Here is a 24,535-nt window from a genome sequence, read left to right on the forward strand (position 1 = left end):
GTACAAAAAGCGAATATGGTTCATGAATTGCAGCTGGCTCACCCATACTTGCCCATTGGCCAGATCTGCCTTGCAAATCAAACATCAATGGTGACATTTTAACCAAAACTAGCAGTGTCAAAAACTGATGAAGCCTGTTTAGCTGTTTAGCACAAAACAGCATGTTTCATGGCTGCTGCTCCCATACATGGTCATCGGACAGATCTTCCTTGGGAATAAACTATCACTGGTGACATTTCAACCAAAAACGTGATGCTAAAGTTGACAAGCTTAAACTGGCGGATGTCCTTTCACTTTGCAAACCAGAGGGTGGTAGCTGCTGTGACCCGACAGAGTTTTGGCCCCTAGGTCAGCTTAGTGCTTCCAACCCCGCATGAGGAGGGAAAGCCTCCCCAGGCATGTGGAGATATGTGCTGTGGAGATCAATAGAACAGGGAAAGCCTGCAATGGTGCTGCCCCTGCGCCTTGGTATCCTAGCCTCCTCGGGACACTGAGGGCCATTGTTTGCAGCCCAAGGCACCAGGCCTGCTACAACTCTGGCTGGGAACCCAATCAGAGCTTTTCACCCTGCTAGAGCAGGTGAACGACTCTACTGTCCAGCAAGACCATATTCCTGGCACTCTGTGACACCACAGGCTCCGGAATGGAGCCCTGGCTGGAGAGTGGTCAGAGATTTCAGCCCTGCCAGAGGAAGGAAAGGGAGCCTTGCCTGCTCTCATTGTAGCAGCTTGGGATGTGAATGGTTGCTGCCTAGGGTCTCAGGCCCTAGGCATCCAAAAAGGGCTTCTTAGAGCTCTCCCAGGATCTGTTTCAGTCTTGTTGTCTAGAAACCTGGCTTTAACACACTCTGGAGGAGCACAAGACTCCTCCTTGGTCTGGAGCCACCTCGCCCTAAATAAGGACTGCTGTTCCAGTTCAGAGGCTTATGGTGCCTACCACATTCATGGAGCCCAGGCTTAGGAAGTTAATCAGGATTAAGGGCCAGATGTAGCATGCATTTTGCATGGTGCAAACTGCGAAAATTGCAGTTTGTGCCATGCAAAATGCCCATTGCGATGCACATTCACAATTTGCGAGTCTGTACCGACTCGCAAATTGTGAATGCGACTCGCAAATAGGAAGGGCTATGCTAAACTGCGACTCGCAATTTCCGATTCGCAAAATCGAAACTACCTGCATCTGGCCCTAAGTCCCCAAGCAGCAGCCCCTTTGGACCCCCCCAGAAAGCAGTTTTCCCTTGACTACTAAGCTCCTAGGAAGTGGGGGTTTATGGAACACAGGAGAAGATTCAGGTTAGAGATAACTGCACCATCTGGCTGTCTGCCCATCTATTCAGCCAGTCACCCAAAAGATAGCCCAGGTCGGCCAGTGACCAGTTTGCCTGGGCTTGTGCCAATATGGCCCATGCTGGTGACTAAATGGCCTGGGCTGGTTGGCAAACAAAGTGCCCAGGCTGAGAGCCAAGAGTGCACAGGACCACAGGAACGGCCACCAAGAGTGGCTTTGCATGTTGAGGCCAGGGTTCAGAAGGTGCTGTCTGCAGCATCATCTGGCTTGCCTCCCTATGCTCTGGCCACATGGATGTCCTCCAAGGAAACACCCCCTGCCCAGACCCCGGTGTCCCACCTGAGCCTGCTGGAGCTCTGTCTGGGTCCCTGTGAGAACATTCCTTCCTACCTGGAATGAGAGACTGTCCATCTGGTTGCTTGCTTATACAGGCTTCCCCAAAGCCCTTGCACCATGCAGGGCAAATAATCAGATGAAAAGCAGGTCACCCATTACCTGTCCTTACTAATCTGAAGGATGGTAACTAGCCTTTCTTGTACTTCCTGAGCACTGGGTGACTGGGGGCGGATTACGGGGGGGGGGAATTTGAGAAAATATATACAACCTTATGGGGCCCTGGCTAGGCTTGTTTTTTCAAATGAGCCCTCATAAGGACTTCCAGCACAGCCAGGTCATCTGAGCACCCTATGCATCCTATGGCACTGGGGGACCAGAAGACTTGACTTAGTAATGGACATAATGAACCCCATCCAGCACCAAGGATCTTACATCACTAGGTCTAGCAGAACTCAGACCCAGGTTATCAGTCAGACTGTTCCACCCCACTAAAGCAAGGCGACCATCCTGAGGCCTGAAAAGTTTGGTTCTTGGCACACTGTGCCACGTAAGCACAGTGGAGGGAGCCCAAGCCCAGGGAACTACATAAACGGGTGCTGGACACTGACCTGGTGCCTGCTCCGAGTTTCTCACCCTGGCGAAGGAGGTGAGGACTCATCAGGCATGTAGAACCCTCTGTGGAGCACTTCATGGCATAGCAGACCAGCAAAGGGAGCCCAGAACCAGTGGTTTTGACCCCCGGGCCAAGGGAACCGTGCTGCCAGAACTGTCAGAGATCTGACCAAAATGAGAGTTCAATCGTTCCACCCTATTGATGCAGAGAGGCAGTTTTGGGGCCTCAGAGCCCTGTCCCAAGCACTCTGTGACACAGTGGGCAGGCAGATGGAGACCAGGCCCAGGGGACCATGAGCACCAATCAGAACCCCCCAACTCTGCAAAGCAGGGAGGCCTACAGGGGACCGTGGATACCGGTCGTGGGCACTTTGTGGCATGGCAAAGAGGGTGGATGTAGCGCAGGACCAGGGGATCACCAGGCCTGCTGGAGCTCTGACGCAGGTCCTGCTTAGAGCTTTGCCTCTGTCATAAAAAAAGACTAGCCATATGGTTGCTTACTTGTACAGTCTTCCCTTGCACCATCCAGGGCAAACAACCAGATGAAAAGCAGTTCACCCATAGTCTATCCCTACTAATCTGCACTTCATGCAGACTGGGTGACAAAGGAGGCATGTTAGGGAGCGTTCAAGGAAATGCATCCAAGCTCATGAATCCATGGCCGAGCTTGATTATTGAAATGAGCCCTCATAAGGGCTTGAAGGGTTTCTCAGAATTATCACTGAGACACACGTCTTATTTGTTTATTCACTTGTGTTTGCTTCTTACTCCTTTGTTCCTAACATCTCCAGTGAAATTGGTGTGACAAATTCTATAAACACCTGGGCATAATAAATGTTGAGGAGGTGTATTTTTGCAGTTGCACAGGAGACATTGTGCACATATCTAGTGAAAAACTCTAGCTTGGTTTCCAGCTAAAGTGTTGGCAGGATTGGGACATTGGGGCTGCAGGCACTGATCCTCAGAGTTATAAAGTATCTCAGATTCCCTGGTGCAGGCCCAGCTTGGGCTTTATATGCTCAGACGGTCTCCCCAGTAGCTACGTCTGTAGACTCAGGGGACCTTTTCCTCCTCAGGCAGGATGGGAACCTCTAATCTGGTTGCACAGGCAAAGCTCTGGTTGGGCACCAGTCCTTGAACCTTGACTCCATTTGCAGGGCCACAGCATAGTGAACCAGGAGTCTTTCTTGCTTCAGTATGGTGGAAAGCTTTTACTGGGCCCCACCCTCGGTTTTGCAAAGTTTAAAGGTATCTGCTGCTTAAAGCTTGCCAAATTTGAAATCATGTTTTTGGCTAACCTCACCAGTGACAGTTCATTCTCATTACAGAGCTGTAATGGTAAATTGTATTTATATAGCACTTACTACCCCTGACGAGACTTTGAAGTGGTTTGTGGAGGACAGCACACTCATCTGGAGCCTATGATCAGAGGTTATTAATACATTAGTATCAGTTTGAATTTGTTTGCTCGGTTTGTGCTTTTTTAAATTAAGTTTGTGTGTTTAGTTGAGTTTAGAATAGGGATAGAGTGATGGGAGTGGATTTCAAAGGGAAAATAGTACGTTTTTTTGTAAGTAGAGGTCATGTGTGCTGGTTAATTGAGTGACAGGGTAAAAAGCCAGGATGTTTGGGGGTTCATAGTAGTCAGAAAGATTTTAGATGAGTCAGTGAGAGGGGGGATAGGACAAAGGTCGAGAGGAGTGTTTTAAATTTTTAAAAAAAACCTGAAATGACCTTAGACATACACATATACAGATGACCCCCAACCATATGTGCACAGAACATTTAACATGTTCTAATGTGCACAGTTATCTTGTGGAGAAGTGAGGAACCAGGAAAGATTTCACCCCCACCTGGGGTCTTCTTCCCAGTGGTGTAGGGACACCCTTTATGTCCTCAGGGTCAATTTAGCAGAGAGTTCACAAATCAGACGGAGTCACCAACTGGAGGAATAAAGAGAAGTTTATTACATGGATTTATATCTCGAGCTAATACAGAGTCCCAGGACAGTCAAGTGACTATCCTACGGAGGCTGCCCCTTCACTCTGGGGCACCCAACCTTATATACACACAAAACTGCTTAGTCAGAGGACAACTCCACCAATAACGTATTCAAGGTCCTCTGCGGCCTTCAGAATATTTCAGGGATACACGTGTGGTGGGAGAAGGTACAGAGGCAGCTGGCAGGAGGTGGCAATGACCTGTACAAACCTGTTCTGGCAGTTACTGATTAAGCACGACAATTCTCGGAACTGTAATTGGAAAAAGTAATATGGCAGCGATAAGCAGATTGCAGCCCAAGGCTGCGAGCACAAGGTCAATCATCAAAGTTCAGAAGATTTGTCGAGCACATGGCAACATAATAAAGATAAACAGATGCCTAGCAGCTATGGTGTATGATTAACTTTATGTACATTTTCTTAATCCCTCCTTTTGCCATTGTGAGGCAAGTTTGAACGTCATTCAGTGTCTATGTTAATGGACATAAGGTCTTTTATCTCCTGCTCAAGGTACAGCATAGTCGTGTGTTGAGGAGGGCGAACAGGCCACGGTGCAAAGGATGTCATACATCAACCGCCCAATGCAGGTAGGCACTGTACACAAAGACAACAGGTGAGGAATACAGCAGCAAGCACAAAAAGGAATATTAGTATCTTCCAGCCCCATTGGGAAATCAAGCCCCAAAACCAGTCGGTCAAGGACCATGTTCCTTCATCTTGGTGTATTGTGGAAGCTATCATATGCAACCTTTGAATAGCTTTATACACTGAAGGGGCATTGTCTGGTATATAAATGCAGCAGCTCGATCCGATCAAAGTACACACTCCACCACGGTCTGCCAAGATAATGTCAAGAACCATTCAGTTTTGAAGAGTAACAAGGCGGTCAGCATCGAGCTCTGCAGTGATGTTACTCAGAGCTCCTGCTGTTTCATTTATTGTTGCTTCCACGATTCGTGTGAGATGTCTGATATCACTACTGTTCATCATAGGGCCCCAAAATGGAAGGACTCCTTTAAAGTAGTCCAATGTTTCTTGTGCTGAGGTATCTTCTGCAGATATTACCCCTCTCCGAGTCCTGTGGTGTTGAGGGCCAGCTGTGTAAGTTGGTGGTAGTAACCAAGCAATGTAACACGTGCCGGTCCAGGTGGGTACCAAGGAGGTGTAGGCGTTATTACCACAAACAAAATACGAGTTTCGTGATGGTATCATGGTAGGCCAATTAGTTCCATTCAATATTACTGTAGCATTACAGTTACTGGCACCTACACTTCTATTACCACTTTTCTGAAAACAAAGTGGAGCCTTGACCTGTGTTACAAAAAATCTTCGGCCAATCCGGGGTGTGGTATTAAAGGATAAAAAATATATGTCAGTAGACCTATTTCGTCGGTCAGCATATTCTGACTTTTCTTCCTTTGTTCCATAAACTCTTGTTCCAGTGGGCCAGCATAACCGGTATAGGTGGGTGACCAATAGTCCGGAATTAGTAGCATCCATTGAGGTAGCCCAAATGGCTGATAGTTCATACCAGGCGCTGCTTGAGCCATCAAAAGAAAAAGGTAACGCAATATATGGCAACCTTCTTTGCACGGAACTCGGTAGCAAGCCACATATCCAACAATTTGTTCTATTTACAGCCAGCTGATGTTGATGTAACATAGATATGAAGGTATTGTTTTCATATTCCTTACGTCGTCCTTCCTCATGGGGTGGTAAGGAAACATGGCTGTGTTCTGGAGGCAGTGGCGTAGTTGGTGAGACCTCTGAGTCAGAAACATGTATTACCCACCCAATGCAAGACAGAAGTACCAAAAATCATATTGTTATGGTGAGACAAGCGATACGTGGGCCTAATGGTCTTTTTAAATTACTTATTTTCTTCTTTTTCCTCTTGTCTTCTTGTATAACATCCATTTCTCTTTATTGCTTGTCCCACTAGCAGTTCAGTCCAACTTAGGTGCTGCCTGTGACTGGTGGTTGCTTCACTGTGGGGTGATTCCAGCAGTCCTATTGACACACTCTGGTCCGCCCCGACAGTCAAAATCACGGCCCTGCAGCTATTGTCAGACTTAATACAGGGGACAAGCAATCAGTTAATTGTTCATTTTCTTATTTTCGTGGGTGGAAATCGTATCTTGTGGACTGTGGTATGGTATGGTCAGGAAACAATTGTTCAGTGTGACCAAAATCTGAGGGAACCTCCTGCAGTGCACTGTTGTTCTGTTTTTTATCACTCCGCGTAGTGTTGCTGAAATGGTCCTCAGTCGTCGGGTAGTCACCACTTTTTATTTCATCAGAGGGTACGAGTAGGGGTACTTTCTTACAGTGGGATGCATGTATCCAATTCTTTGCTCCCTCGACTTTAACTGCTGTTAGAGTAGCAAGGAGGACTTGTCGCGGACCTTTCCATCGAGGTTCGAGACTCTTTTCCCGTGGGAAATTCTTTGTGAGGACCCAGTCTCCAGGTAGTATCTTGTGGCCTGGATCAGTGGATACAGATGGGAGTGCTTCACACACCTGTTGGTGAATAGAACGCAAAGAATTAGTGAGTTCATTTAAATAGTCCATCAAAACAGGATGTTCTAGTTCTGAGTACTTGTGAGGTCGAGGGACCCCCCCAGACATTTGCTGGCCTACCCATCACTATCTCATGGGGTGACAACCCTGATCTAGAGTGAGGCGTCATCCTGACAGACATTAAAGCCAGGGGCAATGCGTCCGGCCACCGTATACCGCGTTCTACGCATATTGTTGACATCTTCAATTTAAGTGTGCCATTATATTTTTCAACTAGTCCTGCTGACTGGGGGTGGTTAGCTGCATGAAACTTCTGGCGGAGTCCCAACCCTTCACACACCCTTTTCATCACCTGCCCTACAAAATGACTCCCATTATCTGACCAGACCCCAAACCGTGGGAAGAACTCCTTCAGAAGTACCTTTGCGGTGGTAAGGGCAGTATTCTCTTTAGTAGGGTAAGCTTCTACCCACTTACTAAACATACAGACCACAACTAGGACATATTTCAAGTTGTTACACCTTTCCATCTCAATATAATCCATTTGTAGTCCTTCAAAGGGATACGTTGGTGGGGAAAAATGCCCAGCGGGGACTGAGGCACTCTTCCCTATGTTATGTTGTAAACAAATCATGCAGGATTGAACCAGTTGGTCAGCTACTCTTCTGATATTTTTATTAGACCAAACCGGATCAAGCAAATCACAAATGCTTTTCGCACTAACGTGTGCAGGACCATGGGCCATAGTCACTACTGGCAGAACGAATGCATCAGGTAACATCCATCTTTCCCTCTCTGATAGATCTGTCCAGCACAGCGTATTTTCATCTAACTTGGCCTTCCCTTCTTCCCATTCCTTTCTCTCCTGTTCAGTTGCCTCATCCTGTATCTTCCTGGCACTCTCTACCGTGTTCCCAAATATTTCATGGGGACGAACCTTCTCTGTACTATCTACCACATACATGTATCCTGTCTTTGCATACGCTGTATCTTTTGCTGTCTGATCAGCTAGGGCGTTGCTCCGTCCAGTTTCATCTGTCACCTTTTTGTGTGCACTACACTTCATGATAGCCATTGTTTTGGGCAACGCCAGGGCAGAAAGTAAGTTAGTTATAAGGGTCCCATGTTGAATACGTGCCCCATGTGAAGTGAGGAATCCTCGTTCTGCCCACAAGCGACCAAAATTGTGTGCTACGCCAAATGCATACTGACTGTCCGTGTAAACATTCACATTAAGTCCTTTACTTAACTCACAGGCTCGTGTTAGAGCTATTAATTCTGTGGCCTGAGCAGAGTTATGTGGTATTCTAGGTGTTTCAACTACAGTGGTAGCTGTTGTAACTGCATAGGCTGCAGAGGTAGTGCCATCGGGTAGCTTGATGCATGAGCCATCTACGTATAATATGCCATCAGGGTCTTTCAGTGGAGTGTCCTGTAAGTCCACTCTCCCTTTTGTTTCATCCTCCATCCGGAGAATGCAGTCATGTATGTCATCATAAGAATCTTCAGTTTTTTCAGTTATTGGCAATAAAGTGGCAGGATTGAGCGTGTTGCTCCTTTTTGATGTTAGATGACTAGCTAAAAGTGTCAGTTCATAAGTAGTTAATTGTGCATTAGTAAGATGCTGTGTTTTTGTTTTGTTTAATAGTGCGTCAACAGTGTGTGGGACCAACAGGATGAGGGATGAATCCATGAAAATCCCTGCGAGTGGCGCACTGCGACCGCTGCAGTGGCTACTGCCCATAGACAGCTCGGGAGTTCACAGGCCACTGGATCCAGTAGGGCCGAAAAATAAGCACAGGGGCGTTCTTTGCCGCCATGCTCTTGGGTTAACACTGATAGTGAACATCCATTTCTCTTGCTCACATATAACTGAAAATCTTTACGATAATCAGGCGTACCCAGTACAGGTGCTGTGCAGAGTGTATATTTCAATTCATCAAAACCAGACTGAAAATCATCATTCCATTCAATCTTTTCAGGACAATCTTTGTGGGTGAGATGCAAAAATGGTTTTATCAAAAGAGAATAATTAGGAATCCATTGACGACAGAAGGAGGTAATACCTATAAAGGCCCTAACGTCTCTCTGTGTCCTTGGAACCGGTATGTCTCGTATAGCTTGTATTCTCTCAGCCGTTAACGTACGTCCCTCCTTAGACAGGAGGTGTCATGGGTATATAACCTCCTGTCTACAATATTGCAATTTGGAGAGGGAGACCTTATGGTGATGGTGTGCTAGATGTTTCAATAAGGCTACAGTATCTGTTTCACAATTTTGTTCTGAAGTGGATGCTATTAAAAGGTCATCCACATATTGAACCAGCGTCGAGGAGCAAGGAAAAACAAGGGCATCTAATTGACCCTTGAGGGCCTGGCTAAAAATGCTAGGTGATTCAGTATAGCCTTGTGGAGTGCGACAGAACCGGAAACTGCGACCACCCAGTGAAAACCAAAAGATGTGTCTACTATTTGGATGAATGGGAATGCTAAAGAATGCATTCTTAAGATCGATAACAGAGAACCAAGTAGCGGAGGCAGTTATCATTGTTAATAATGTCGTAATGTCAGGAACAACAGGGAACTGGGGTTTTACAATCGTATTGAGCGCCCGTAAATCAATAACAAATCGGAGTCCTTGAGACGTGGTGCCATCAGTTAATTTTTTATGAACAGGAAGAACAGGACTGCTACAATCATTACCACGCGTTTCTTCAATGACACCCAAATCAATCAACTGGCTCACAATATTTTTGAGTTGTTGTTCAATGTGTTGGGATAATTTGTATTGGGGAAGTCAAGGCAATTTGGCATTGGCTTTCAAGCGTATGACATACGGTGGTATGTCCAGACATCCAACATCGTCCCTATGTGTGGCCCATAAAATGTCTGGCAAATCTCGAAGTTCGGGTGGAAGTGGTTTTGACAAAAATTGTGACGGGGAAATATATGGACCTAGAGTGACATGAACTCCATCCGGAGAGCAATAAATGGTGGCGTACAATTTCTTTAATAAGTCCAAACCCAATAAATTCTCACTACAGGCCGAAGTAAGAATGAGAGGGGAGCTAATGGTGTAAGGACCTATAGCAACATGCAGTGGCTGGGAGACGGGGTTAGCCACCGGAACACCAGAAAAACCCACAGAGACGTTAATATTGCCAGACAGAGGGACCCCTTGGACCTCTTCCTGTTTAACAGAACTTTTGGTGGCCCAAGTATCTACCAAAAAATCATGTGGAGTACCGTCTAATGGTACCTCAACGTGAGGGCCATTCTGCCTAACAGGAATAGAAACTGGTCCCACCCCCCTCTGTCAAAGGTTGTCCTAGTCAAAGCAGGACACCTGACCTTCATACGCATCATAGTCGTCATTAAAATATTGACGCTGGGATGAAGCATCAAAATAATTCGGGCGGGGGGTACTGTGGGACCATGAAGGGGCCTGCTGGCGGGGTCTGTCTGCAGGACCAGACCTACTGCGTGGTCTGTAGTCCTCTTGCGGTGGGGGAATGGGGCGGCCTGTGGAGTTGTCCTTATTGGGGCAGTCATTCTTCCAGTGTCCCTCCTGCTTGCAATAGGCGCACTGATTGTAGGAGAGGGAAGAACGGGGAGGGCGTTGGGAGTGCCTTCTGTCATTGGGAGGTCCTTGTGACCTTGATCTGGACTGCTGTTGACAGGGCTGAGGGTAGGCCTGCTGAAATAACACCTTTGTTTTCAACTCCTTCATTTTTTTCTCGTTCTTTTCTTGTTCTTCTATCTCCCTGTTCTCACAATATTGGGCCATTGTCAGTATTCCAGTGGCAGTAGATACTAGCCACGTACTTTCACACAATTTCAATTTTCCCTTTATGTCTGGTAATAAATCGTCCACGAATTTGTCAACAAATAGTCTTATCCCCCCTTCAGTAGTCATGTCTTGGCCGCTGTAATCAGAAAAGACACCCTCAAACCTTGTATAAAAGTCTGAAACACCCTCATCCTTTTTCTGTTTACAGGCGGCCAATTTATCCCAATTTATCCTGTGTGGTGCAAGTATGGTCTTCATTAAATCCAAAATACGCAGTGGGAGAGCCAATATAAGTGGGTCTGGTTTCGCTCCTCCAACCCTGTCTCTTTCTGCTGCTTGCAATTGGTCCCACGTGCCCCCTAGTTCAGCATGGTCGTGCCTCTGTATTTTTGACCATACTTCCTGCGGGACTACTGCTGCCATTAACATGTCAATATCGGACAACGTCATAGTACATGATTCAAGAATTTGCTGCAATTCTTTATAATATCCTGCAGGGTTCTTACCGGGGTCAGGTAAGGCGGCTTTTAGGGTATATGTTTCAGATCTTTTCCATGGGGTGTGTACCCACATTTGTTGAAAATGCCCTGCGGTAATAACTTGGCCAGCGTCACCCGTCACCGCTTCTCGGCAAACCGGCGGAACCTCTCTCATGGGAAACATGGATGCCCTTATAGAAGGGCTACATGTCCACAGGCGGTCCCTATATACAAGAAGAGTAACAACATACTTATGTAGACCAGAACCAAACGGCAGCCCAATAGAGGTGCGTTTTCGGAGTTCCACCAGTCCCGGGGGAGCTGAGGAACCATCATCCTCATATTCTTGTATTGTAATGTTGCACATAAGGGTGGCTGCATGTAACTGAACTAAACTATCCCATTGGTTCATAGTGTGGACAATGTCCCTGACCCCATAGTCATTCCAATTAGTCATCCACCTCCGTGTCATTTCTTCAATGACATCTTCCTCTTGTGAATTAGAGAACAAGTGTCCGCGCAGAGTGCACTTTCGCGGGGTCATGGGGCGGGGGGGTATGTGTGGTGTCTAAACAGGAGTCAGGGGTGAGCCAAACGGGGGCCAGTAGAGGGGTGGGTACAGTCGGGCGGGGTGTACCCTCTATAGGTCTGGTGACAGGAGGGGTGGTGGTGGGTGGCTGAGCACTCGCCTGAGATCCAACAGGGGGTGGCACAATAGGGTCACCTGGTGCAGGTTGAGGATGTAGTGTAGGATATATTGGTGGAGTATATAACGGGGGTTTATCTAACATATCGTTTAAAAGGGGGTCTTCCTCTTGTGGCTTATCCACTACTGTCCTGGAAGGGTAACACTTATCAGTTTGTAAGTGAAGCCTTCGGTCATGTTCTAAAATTTTCTGTTGCTGTTCAGCTACGTCAGAGTCATATACCTTTTCAGTCACCGTCCTGGTCTTATGTCTCTGTAATTCTTTCGCTGCCTTCCTACGTCTTTGGTCTGCTTCTTTCTCCCAAGTCCGTAGTGAATCAAACATCCCTGGTCTACTTTTTGTCACAAACGTTCCTGTAAATAGTCGAATTTATCTTTATCAAATGTCCCATGAATAGGACATTGTAAATCAGAACTACCTTTGGTTCTTTTTCTCCATATATCAGACCAAATAATGAGACCTATGCCATATTTAACATATATATCATAATTCGTAGTCCCGGCCGGAGGAGCGGGTCATGTTTCCTCCAGGCGGGAGTCCCTACTGCAAAGACAACAACACAATTTCCTGAAACAACTGAACGCTGGCATTCTTCCAGTATATTTTTTAAAAAAAATTTTTTACATCAGTGGTTTGAATACACCAAATGAGTGGCAAATATGCCTTTTGCTTCCTATATACTTAAATGACAACTGAGGTCAGTCTTACCACTGACGTCGGTCTTTGCAAAGAGCGATAGAAACCGTACAATACTCACAGACCTATTTTTTGACAGGAATCTTTCAACTCCCGTCCTTACCTGACACTTCTGTTATAGTCCAACAGTTGGGGACTCCAGTAGTTCACGGAAAACAGAGACCCGAATTCAGACAGCGCCAGGAGAAGTCGAGCCGGCTGGAAGACACACAGTGGAGATCCGCAGGTCCACGACAGAGAACGAAGCTCAGAATCTGGAGTGGGGCGCCTCCCTTGGAAATCCAATCGTGAGTCCTCCGTCACCTGGTCGGTCCCCTGGATGCCTGACTCGGGTCCCTGTTCGGGCGCCAACTGAGGAACCAGGAAAGATTTGACCCCCACCTGGGGTCTTCTTCCCAGTGGTGGAGGGACACCCTTTATGTCCTCAGGGTCAATTTAGCAGAGAGTTCACAAATCAGACGAAGTCACCAACTGGAGGAATAAAGAGAAGTTTATTACATGGATTTATAGCTCGAGCTAATACAGAGTCCCAGGACAGTCAAGTGACTATCCTACGGAGGCTGCCCCTTCAATCTGGGGCACCCAACCTTACATATATACAAAACTGCTTAGTCAGAGGACAACTCCACCCCTAACGTATTCAAGGTCCTCTGCGGCCTTCAGATTATTTCAGGGATACACGTGTGGTGGGAGAAGGTACAGATGCAGCTGGCAGGAGGTGGCAACGACCTGTACAAACCTGTTCTGGCAGTTACTGATTAAGCACGACAATTCTCGGAACTGTAATTGGAAAAAGTAATATGGCAGCGATAAGCAGATTGCAGCCCAAGGCTGCGAGCACAAGGTCAATCATCAAAGTTCAGGAGGTTTGTCGAGCACATGGCAGCATAATAAAGATAAACAGATGCCTAGCAGCTATGGTGTATGATTAACTTTATGTACATTTTCTCAGAAGTATGCACATTGTTTCATGCCATTTCTTAGAGTTTTAACAGCAGGCATAAATTCTTCTATATATGCACCTATATGTAAATAGAAGCAGCAATTATGATATTGTCTGATATGCACGTCTCTCATGGTGTAATACACTTTTCTACTTATATGAATGTATCTGATAACAGAGGAAGGATAGTTCAGTGTGCAATGACCAACGGCGGCTGCCGCAAATCTTAAGGGAAGGTGTGGGCGGGAGGGGGAAAGGGGTGAAATAATAATAAAAAAATACCTTTCTGACTCCGGCCACCTCGCTCCTGTTCACTCTCGATGGTGATGGTATCCCACCAGTCCCTGGGACACCAGCACAGGCTCCCCATGCAATCCTGGCACTGATCTCATGCTAAACCTAGCATGAGAGCAGCGCCAGGATTGGTATGAGTGGCTTTGTCTGCCGCTCAGACACTGCATGGGAGTCTGTGCAGTTTCTTTAATCTAGCTGTGTAATGCAGCCGGGTTGGAGAACTCTAAGTGGGCATGTGTGTTTAGCGGGCCGAAGATGGCCGGCCAAACACAGATGCACAATTAAGTGCACTCCTCTCCCCCTCCCATTGCCCAGCCCATCCTTCCTTGCACATGCTGCTGGCTGAGCCAGCAGCTGAAAAATAAAACAATAATAAACAATTGTTTTATTTTTCAACTGGTGGCTTAGCCAGTGGGGCAACGTTCCTTCGCCATTGTGAAGGAGCCACCCCTGGCAGTGACATATGCATAACAAAAACTTCATCTTTATACTGTGAGAGGCACAGTTGATCATGTCTACGTATAGTGTAGTGATACACTGTTGTGTTGTGAGTATAGTTGCCATGTGGGGAATATCCAGCTCTTGGGTAATCTTCTGAAGGTAAGATGGTTGTCCGTGCATCCTATGTGTTTGGGAAGTGAATTCTATAGTTTGAAAAAAACACATTGCAGGATAGTGCAGATGCAAGAAAGGGGTGACTTTTACACAAGGCTCTGAAGTAAGGCAGGAAAAAACTCCCATTAAAAGTCCAACATCAACGGGAAGAAGATAGTCAGGAACCAATCTCAGATGGGGAAATAAGGTTGACCTTTTAGGCCTTGTACTGTTGACTGTTCAAATATGGGTGTGCTAATACCAAGTCCCGGCCAGTATCACATGATCTTTTGTGAACATATAACATCACCAGCCAAGCAGGTGTAATTCATTTTGTGCAACCCTAGTTTTGGCTAAAACGTCGACAGTGACGTTTCATTCTAAAGACAGATATGTCCAATGGGCAAGAAGGGATGTGTTAATGTTAAGTCCCGTCCATGAACCCATTCCCTTTTGTACACAAAAATGTCACCAGCAAAGCAGCCCTACTTCATTTTGCATATTCCTAGAGCCAACATGTGCATTACACGGACTTCTCAGTAGAGGTCACTGGTGCACAGCATTGGCCCTCATCCAGAGTAGAATAAACATTGGTGCACTGCACTGAACGTTTAGTCAAAGAGGATCATTTGACATGTGCTCTAAATTTGTTCTTGAGAGAGGAGAAATCAATGCATGCCCTAAACTGATCCAACATTCAATAATCAGAAGTCACTGTGTACTTTGCATTAGCACTTTTAATCAGAGATGGCATGTCACTGTGTGCACTAGCTTGATCCCCTTAGTCAAAAAAGGATAATTCAGCATGTGTACAACATCGAAACTTCAAAGAGAGCAAATAAATCACAGACATAGTCTACACTACACTTACCCTTTAATCAGAGAACTGAAGTCATTGTGTTCGCTACATTCCCTCTTAGTGAGGATAGTTCAACGTGCTCTACACTGATCCATCAGTAAAACAGGAAAGAACAGTGTGTAACCTACACTTGCCCTTTAGCAGAACAGTGTCAAACTATTTTTCCAGGGTCAAGAGAATCAAGGAGCAATAGTGGAATCCTTGTAACACGTATTGCATACATTACCTCTGGAAATCTAGAAACTAGATATTACTACGAGCTCTCCAAATAGATCCTTTTTAGGTTTTGACATAAGGAAGTAGTGAGCTTGAAGTCTAGATTTACTCTTGGAGGGTGATGTAGATTTACGAGCTCATACGCACTAAAACTGAATAACTCCCAATGGTTGCTTGGCGGAGTGGAAGTCATGCCAAAGTCTCTTCTGGGTTTTTCGTTCAGGTGGTGCAATTGACTAGACCAAAGGGTCAAACATCAGTAGGAGGTTTTAGAAGCTGGGTTAGCAAAGCAGTTTTGCTGGTGGCTTAACGGTATAAATGCTTTTTGGCGTCTGGCACACCTGATGACAGTAGCAGTTTTTCTGAGGGCCGTTCCACCCTCCGTATAGATAGGTTGCTTTCTCCTAATTTGGTTGAGTTTGAGTGGTTTTGGTAGGCCGATTGGCACTGTTGAGGGGGTGCCTTTGATAGAGGAGTTCTGGTGGAGTTTCCTTCTGTTTTTTTTTGCTACTGGTAGGACAGGTGTTGTAGTTAGTTGCCAGTGAGAAAGTAGTACCAAGAAACTGAGGGTTGGGATCCTGACTTACTGAATGATTACAGCTGGTTGGCGGGGCTCTAGACAGAGAAGAAGGCTGCTGTACTATCAGATGAGCAACATAGACAAACATTATAGTGGGGCGGAAATGGACGTCATTTAGGGGTCGCTGGGGCAAGCCACTGGTCGCAGCTGGCTCTGCCTTTGCAACCCCTGGCCTCCGAGGTAGCAAAATTTGTGCCTGAAACCAGGGGCAGCCCGCATATGTCAAGGAGGGGGCGACAGGCGACGGAGAATTTAAAACAAAACAAACAAAAAAAAGAAACCACTTAACTTGCGCTGCCCGTCTCCCGTCGCCATCTCCTGCGGCCTCGCTCCTCTTGTGGTGTCTCAGCACCCAGCGGTGGCTTCAACAGCGGCGACTCAGCACAATGCATCTGGACACAGGACCACGCATCACAGCTCCTGCTCGATGACGCCTCAATTCAGTGTGGTGCAGGCTGATGTAGAATTTGCATGTTGAGTCCACTGATACGAGGTACTATTTCAGTGGAAGAACTTAGAACTTGGTCCCCCAGCCTGTGCTCTGTGGTGGTTAGCCTGAACAGGCACACTGACTTGAATACTTGCCAGAAGTAGGTGGAACCCAATCCAGCTAAGTCTCGGTAGTGGAGGATGGCATGAGTAAACTGGTGCGGTAAGTCCACACCTGCATGTTATTGCCCAATAGCAGTCACTGTTTCGAATTTACATTGTATTTGTATGGAGATTACTGTGTAGTGTCTGGAATCTCTCTGCAATTATTGTTCTTAAATGTGATCTGTCCATTAGGAAAGGTTGCTACCAACTCCCTAAGATCCATTCAAATCCATTGCTCAGGATTCCAGCCAAAGAGAGCATTGACTTTAGAGTTGATATTAAATTCGTAGTGCTTGCAAAACGTCCTGCATCACCCAACCGCCTACTTGGAACAGAGTATTTGTGGAAAAAAACTCTGACTCACGGTTCAGTTAAGTCTGTAAAGCGTTCATTGCAAAACAAAAATGAATAGTCTATGAATCACAGACTCATCCGAGAAAAGCATGCGCTCAAATCGGCAGCGGAGACAAGCTCTCTGGGGGAACAGACGACTCGACCGTGTACAATGCAGCACACACGTTCTAGTATCGTTCACATGACTAAATCCTCAAGCATACAAGCTGCATTCATGAGAACTAGGAAATGGCCTTGAGTACCATAGATGTAATAGTTCTGGACGAGAAAACGAAATTAGAACCTTTATGTCTCAGTTGCTAGAGCGCAACAATGTTTACCGGGCACGTGCTCTGGGTCACGTTAGCATGAGCAGCATGACACGGCTGACACGAGGTACAGTTTTGATGTCTTGAATAAAGCAGTTGCATTTTAATTCCACAAATCGAAGGGACACGCTCTGCTGGAAAGCGAATGGCACTGCCTTCTGCCCAGTCCTGAATAAAATTGTCTACAATATACCAATACATTTATTAATTTTCCAGCTTTAAACAATTAAAATGCAATAGGCTGATTCTCAAAGGCATTTAGGAGTATGTGAATTAGTACCCCAGTAGGACTCTGTACGTGCTCTTAAATGCCCTTTTAATGTAAATTGGCCCAAAACGTCAAAAGCAGGTATAAATGAAGCTGATGAACATTACCTCCCGATCACCACCCACTAGTAGGATAGCACCAGCTTACCACCGACCCCCACCACTCCTCCCCCTCATCCCACAGGAACTTTACTCTATTAGCCGTTTATAATGAATCTTCACGCTGCCCTACTTACCATTCTATTTTGATTTTTGATCAGCTTTTATTATTGCAAACATGAGATGCCTTATGAAATGATGATTAGCAGAATCACTGATTTTGATGTGACAAATGTATATTCTAATCATGCTTCTTTGATTGAACTTATATGTATACATATAATATATCAACTTCTCATCAGACCATTCTACAAAGGGTATACGCAATTATTTGCTCTGCTGAACGCTTTGTGTTTTTTGTTTTTTCCTTTTGTTTCTTGTAAAACAAAAACTTGTTGAAATGTAAAATATATCAGTCCATTGATCCATTCACCAACTTATTACAATTAAAGTACAATGCGGTGGATTCTAAATAGTAATTTAGCAGTACATTAAGTAATTCACCTGTGGTGCTCTTTCATGTACTTTTAAATCAAATATTTTTGTGAACTGATCCCGAATCATCATGTAAATGAAGCATATGCGTTTCAGTATCACACATTCAAAGGACACGTGATGACACTGCCGTCCGCCTTTGTGCAGGGCCATCAATCACACAGTGAGGCGGAAGCTCCTAGACAAAAATACATGCAGAAATATACCATACACGTTAACAGTCAATCCACTTACTGGAGTAATTGCTACCAAATGTCGTAAAAACCCGTCTTGTTGATATGGTAGGCCTTGTGCATTTTAACTAAAATGTGAGCACTCTTTTAAAACCAAACATGTAGGGAGGTGGTTCCTGGATCTCTACTTTATATGTTTGTATTTGAATAAGCTGTCAAAATTAAGAAACAGGAAGTAAGATTCTTGAAAGGAAATTAAACCCCAATTGATGAATGATCTGTTCTTGAAAGGAACCAAATATTTTATTTTCTACTGACATTGCTGAATTACTCGTCTTCATATTATTATGCATATTTAAGCGATCAACTATGAGGAATAGGATCTCACTTGAGCTGCTATCAATTAAAGACTGGTGCGCAGATGTAGAGGAAATCATGGTTTATAGGCTAGCAATATCTAACTCCAGTATGGGCATTTTCCTTTTTGGATTAACATTCCCTGACGTCCTTATCAATTAACTAATTGTTCAATGATCTAATCATATATAATTTTGAATATTAAATTATGTGAATTCTTATGCCATAACCAGTGGTATGTCAGAGTTATAAATGTGATTTCAAATTATTTCACTTCGTCCTTTAAGTATTCTAGATAAAGCAGCAATAAATCTTAATTATAGGAACTCTGCCATTTATCAATTGCCCAGTTCAGGTGATACCTTCAGAAAAAAGGAGCCCATCCACTCTATGTGTGCTTACCCCCTGGAGAGTGGAGAAAAAGCGCTAGGCTTTTTATATAACCCTCACCCACCAGGATTGTCCCTTGGCGGCATGGTTCATCATAGGGTTCATACCATTCTGCTGCGGAACAGGGCATGCTACGACTTGCTAGTTACATGGTAGCACAGAATGGTATGCTCTTAGTGATGAGAAGAATGGGAGTAGGAGGGGTTTCTTATATATAGTGAAAGGTGAAAAATACCTGCCTGGTAGGTGAGCTATGCTTTAATCTGTCCCCCTGGCGGTATGGTTAAAAAGTGGGGAGGAAAGTAGAAAGTATGGGTCACATTCAGTGCTCCTGCTTAACCCACAGGTCGTAGCACGCCCTGTTCCACAGCAGAATGGTTGAACCCTATGATGAAGCATGCCACGAAAGGGCAATCCTGGTGGGTGAGGGTTATATAAAAAGTCTAGGGCTCCTTTTTCCTGTAGGTATACGCAATTAGGAGGACGAGCCCCTCTGGGATACTCCCCTTATCTCCCCACCTTCCTTTGAGATAACAGTTCAGGTGATAGTCAGGAACCTGTTAAAAAACTTTTATTCTCCTTAAATGAGTGGGCAATGGCAATTTGTGGGAGCAAAAATAAACAAGCATTTGCAATGCAACGGGTCTCGCGTTTGCTCATCTTAGAGCTGATAGCACTGTAAACTCATAACTTGACTTTTCACCTATCGGCAAAAGTGCATTTATGCATGTAACCCGAAAAAGTGCAATTAACTATGTAAAGTGCTCGACTTCTGCCAAGCGAAATCGTGCTAGTAAATTAGAGAAAAAGTAGTCCATGAGCCGGACAGAAAACAGCGAGCCTTGCATGTTTTCTGTAGTTGGTCGATGCGCTCGAGGAGGGCTGGCCACCGGAAAAGGCATGACGTATTCATGCCTTAGACATTAAAATTATACAAGTTTATACAACGCCGAGAGTCTAATCTGTTTCCCCGGCTCCAAAGTCAGCAGCTCTGACCGTTAGCAACACATGCTGCCTTAGACTAATGAAAGCAAGCAGATTTTAATAGGCAAGCCCATGAACCAATGAAAAACACGGACGTGACGTCGACAGGGCTCCGAGCCCTTTTCTAAACACTAAAGCGTCTCGCTGCGATACGCATTCGCGAGCGCATGCAACGCAGGCTCGACCCTAAAAAGGAAATTGGGGTTGTTTGTAATCAACTGAAAAAAATCTCTAGCCTCAATATAAAATGGCCTTTACATTACATTAACTTGATGAGTGAAAAGATTTGCCGTTTGTCATTAACATGTCCAAAAAATCCTAGGGGAGAATCCAACATCATGTTTTCCTTTAAAGAGGTCTTTACATCCTACAAAGTTCTTAACTCACTTTTCTAAAAAAGGCATCATTTTGAACTTCTAATTATCCCCTACCTGGACATGACTTTTAATACCTAATCTTATGGTTTTACAAATAGAGCATACACTTGCCTACCCACCCCTGATACATGTATAGTCATATTTTCCTGCACTTTTTTTATACAGCAAAACTTGACTCATCGGAATTGGAGCGCCTTAAATGACCACTAGTTACATTACACAAGGACACACCCATTTTTTGTCATGCAAGGAGAGATTAAGGGCCACATTTTTGGCCAAGTCACACTGCGCACTGAAGCAAGTTACCATGCTGCGCTGCTGTGTGTGACAGGGAAAGGGCAGGAATGCACCATATGTAAAAGAATATGGTGCATTCCTGACTTTGTCCCTGAGCTGGTGCCGTTTTGGCTGCCTAGCGCCAACTCTGGCACCCTTGATTCTAGTGCAAGGGTGCCTGCGTTGTAAGGAGGATTGCTTTTGTGGAGGAAGGGACACCTCCCTGCACAAAAAAAATCCCCTGAGGCATATTCCTTTTTCTACATGTGGTGCAGAATGCAGAACACATCGAAAGAGGAAAAATTAATATATTTCTCCTCCTTATGCCTCTCCTGGGAAGGCGCAGCATTTTGGCGCTTTCCCAGTTCTACCACTTCTGGTAAATCTGGGAATGCATCAAAATCTATAGATAATGTGTGGAAACACCCATGCAACACCTCCTTGGGGCACAGTAACACACCGCGTTGCTTTACTCCAGATTTATGAAGCCACTCAGGGTCACATAAAATGACCTTGCGTGGCTTAATAATTCGAATTTAGGGCTTGTTGCACCACGTTGCGTGGTGCAAGAGCGATGCAATTCTGTTTGTAAATATGCCCCTTAATGATTTGCCCAGAACCACATTAAGTTTATACAACGCCGAGAGTCTAATCTGTTTCCCCGGCTCCAAAGTCAGCAGCTCTGACCGTTAGCAACACTCGCTCCCCAACATTCCGCTCAAGTTATTTCACTGGAGGAATATTTGCCTTCTAAACTGAACAATTGAAAATATAATTCTTCTGTTTTACTCTAATGTCTGCTTCTGATGCAGTACTGTTACCTGATGATGCAGAAATAGTCTTGGAAGTAGTGAATACCTGCAACTCATTTTCGGACAGTCTACACTCTCCAAGCCAAATTTAAAATCGTCATTCCCACTTGAAAGGCACCACTTGGTATAACTGGACTTTTTACCCTACCAAATCATTACACTTCTGGACCGGAGGAAACTGCCAGGAAGAAGGAATGCTGTGCTGCTGAAGGGACTGTCAAGGTGCTGGAACTCTGCTGGACTCCTGCTTTGCTCTGCCAGCCCTGCTGCCTACAACCTCCTTGCCTTGCAGATCGGAACTACTGCATCCCTGTCCGACATCCACGCATCGCTGCTGCCGCTGAGGACTTTGCATCGGCACCTGTATCACCCTGAGCCCCCGAGCATCATCTTCGCATCAACGGCTGCGCAGCTCGACGATTATGCATCGTCTTTATCGCAAATGGGTTCAATGCCCCACCACTGCTCCAGGATCGATGACTGCGCAGCTTGACGATGATGCATCTCCTGACTGCCCGAATTGGAACTGTTGCATTGTCCTCACATCATCTCACCTGCTCCATGCATCGGATCCTTGATGTCGACACAACTCCCCACACAAGGTACTGTTTCAGCAGGACAAGTCTGCTCCCAGTAACTGGCCTGCACTCCATCGCAGTCAGCCTGAACATTCAGATCTACCCTGGTCTAGCGTGACCAGATAGCCTAAGTTGGTGCTATAAGTTTCTAAACACAACAATTGCCGATATTCTTGAAAAATTCACATCTCAGCTTGTACTTATTGCATATTTGTTGTTTTGGTCTTGTTTTGTTCATTAAATTAAGATCTATTTTTCTGACGTAGTGTGGAGTTTTTTTGTGGTGTTTTTACAGCGCTACACTTTAAGTGTTGCACAAATACTTTACACATTGCCCTTTAGGTCAAGCCTGACTGATCTGTGCCAAGCTACCAGAGAGTGATCACAGGTTAGTTTAGGGAGTGTATCTAACTTACCCTGACAAGGATTCTGGTCCCTACCTGGACAGGGTAATAACTCTGACAACAGGCACATATGGCTCATGCACAGCAAGGTTGTAGACGCAGAGCATAGACTGCAACACTATGGTATAAACTTCACGTACACAGTAGAGAATGCATCGAACACAGCACATATTGTCAGAAAACAGGAGATATTCTAGGAGCACAGGTGGCACAGCACGTACTGCAGGGCCATGGCCTAGACATTAGAAACATGGCACTGACTGCAGGAGCGCATAAGCAACTTCTGGAGGAGCACAAAACAGACTACAGGATAACCCAGAATGAAGGCACTGTATGAGTACAGGACATCCTTCAGAAGCACAGACAGCAAGCACACAGCACATACTGATTGCAGAAGCAGAGTACAAATCATAGCACAGACTACAGGAGAAATTGTAGCAGAATGACAGAAACTATAAGCGGACAGAGTAACAGAAGGTCATAAGTAACTACATAAGCACAGCACAGGTTGCAGAAGTAGGGCAAAACCTGGTAGAGCTGGCTCTGCAGGACTGTAGAATCACAGCGCAGACTGCTGAAAAGCACCAGACACATTTGGAACACAACAGACACTGCTTGACCACAGCAGAGACGGCAGGAAGAAGCACAAGGCAGACTGTAGAAGCAAGTCAGAGACTGCTGGAGCACAGTAGAAACTACAAGAGCACAACACAGACTGCACATACTGTAGAACCGCAGACTACAAAAGAATGGCACAGGCAGCAGAAGAAGACCACAGACTGGAGGGTCCACGGCAGAGACTAGACATGCACATCACAGACTGTACAAGAAAAACACAAACACATGGAGCACAGAACGGACTATTGAAACACAAGAAAAACTTTAGGAGCACAGCACTGACTACAGGTGCAAGGCAAGGACTGTAGGAGCACAGTAGAGAATGAGAGACTACAGAAGCGCAAAGCACAGATTGCAGGAGCACATCAGACAGCGCTAGAGTACAGGGCATCATTCAGGAGCACCACAGATACTCCGTGAGAACAGAATATAGTAGAGGAACACAGACAGCGACTGCAGAAGTACACCACAGACAGCCAGAGCACAGAGGGGACTGTGGGAGCAACTTAAAACCTGGAGGAGCACAGTGGACACTGCATGAGTAGACGCACAGACTATATGAGCAGAGTGGAGAATGCAGGAGAACCTCAAAGGCAGTAGGAACACATCACACACTACAGGTGCACATTACACAGCATAAAAGAACTTTACAACCTCCTGAAAAACAGCACAAATACTGAACAACTGTTGTGGTTGCAGGAGCACAGCGGAGACTATAGAGGCACAGCACAGACTGTAGCGGCACAGCACTTGCTGTAGGTGCACACTATGGGCCAAGAAGCTGCAGTAGCCCAACAGAGATTATAGGAACACTGCTGAGACCGGGAGTAGGAGCACAGCACAGACCCCAGGGACACGGCACTAACTGCAAAAGCAAAGTGCAGGTTACAGGAGAATGACGCAGGCTGCAAAAACACAGCACAGACTGTAGGAACAAAGGAGAGGCAGGAGTATAGGTGCAACTACCGAATCAAAGCAGAGACTGCAGGAGCACAGCACATTCGATAAATATCGATCAACTTAGTGTAGTAGCTTGAGGGTGAGACTCAGTTTTGCTGGGTGTTAGAAATGGGGTTTCTGGTTGGCTAGGGTATGCACCTCAGCCAGGCAGAACTTACCCACTCTAGTCAGGGCAAGGGAGTTACACGTCCAAGATAACCCCTGCTCACCCCCTTGGTAGCTTGGCACGAGCAGTCAGGCTTAACCCAGAGGCAATGTGTAAAGCGTTTGCACAACACACACAACACATGTGACGCAATATCCCCACCAGAAAGGAAACACAACACCAGATTATATGAAAATATACTGTATTGTACACAAGGCAATTATCAGACCAAACATCACATATCAGTACTATCCTGCTACCTTAGCAGTTGTCAGAACTTTACACATTAGTTACTCTGCAAACTAGCAGTAGTCACACATAACACACAGGCTACTCAGTATTCTGCAATGTTAGAAATGGGGTTTTTGGTTGGCAGTCAGGTTACCCCCTGTCCAAGCAAAAGCCCTAACTCTAGTCAGGGTAAGTCACACA

Source organism: Pleurodeles waltl, chromosome 4_2 (genome assembly GCF_031143425.1).
Source record: "Pleurodeles waltl isolate 20211129_DDA chromosome 4_2, aPleWal1.hap1.20221129, whole genome shotgun sequence".
Classification (NCBI taxonomy): Eukaryota; Metazoa; Chordata; class Amphibia; order Caudata; family Salamandridae; genus Pleurodeles; species Pleurodeles waltl.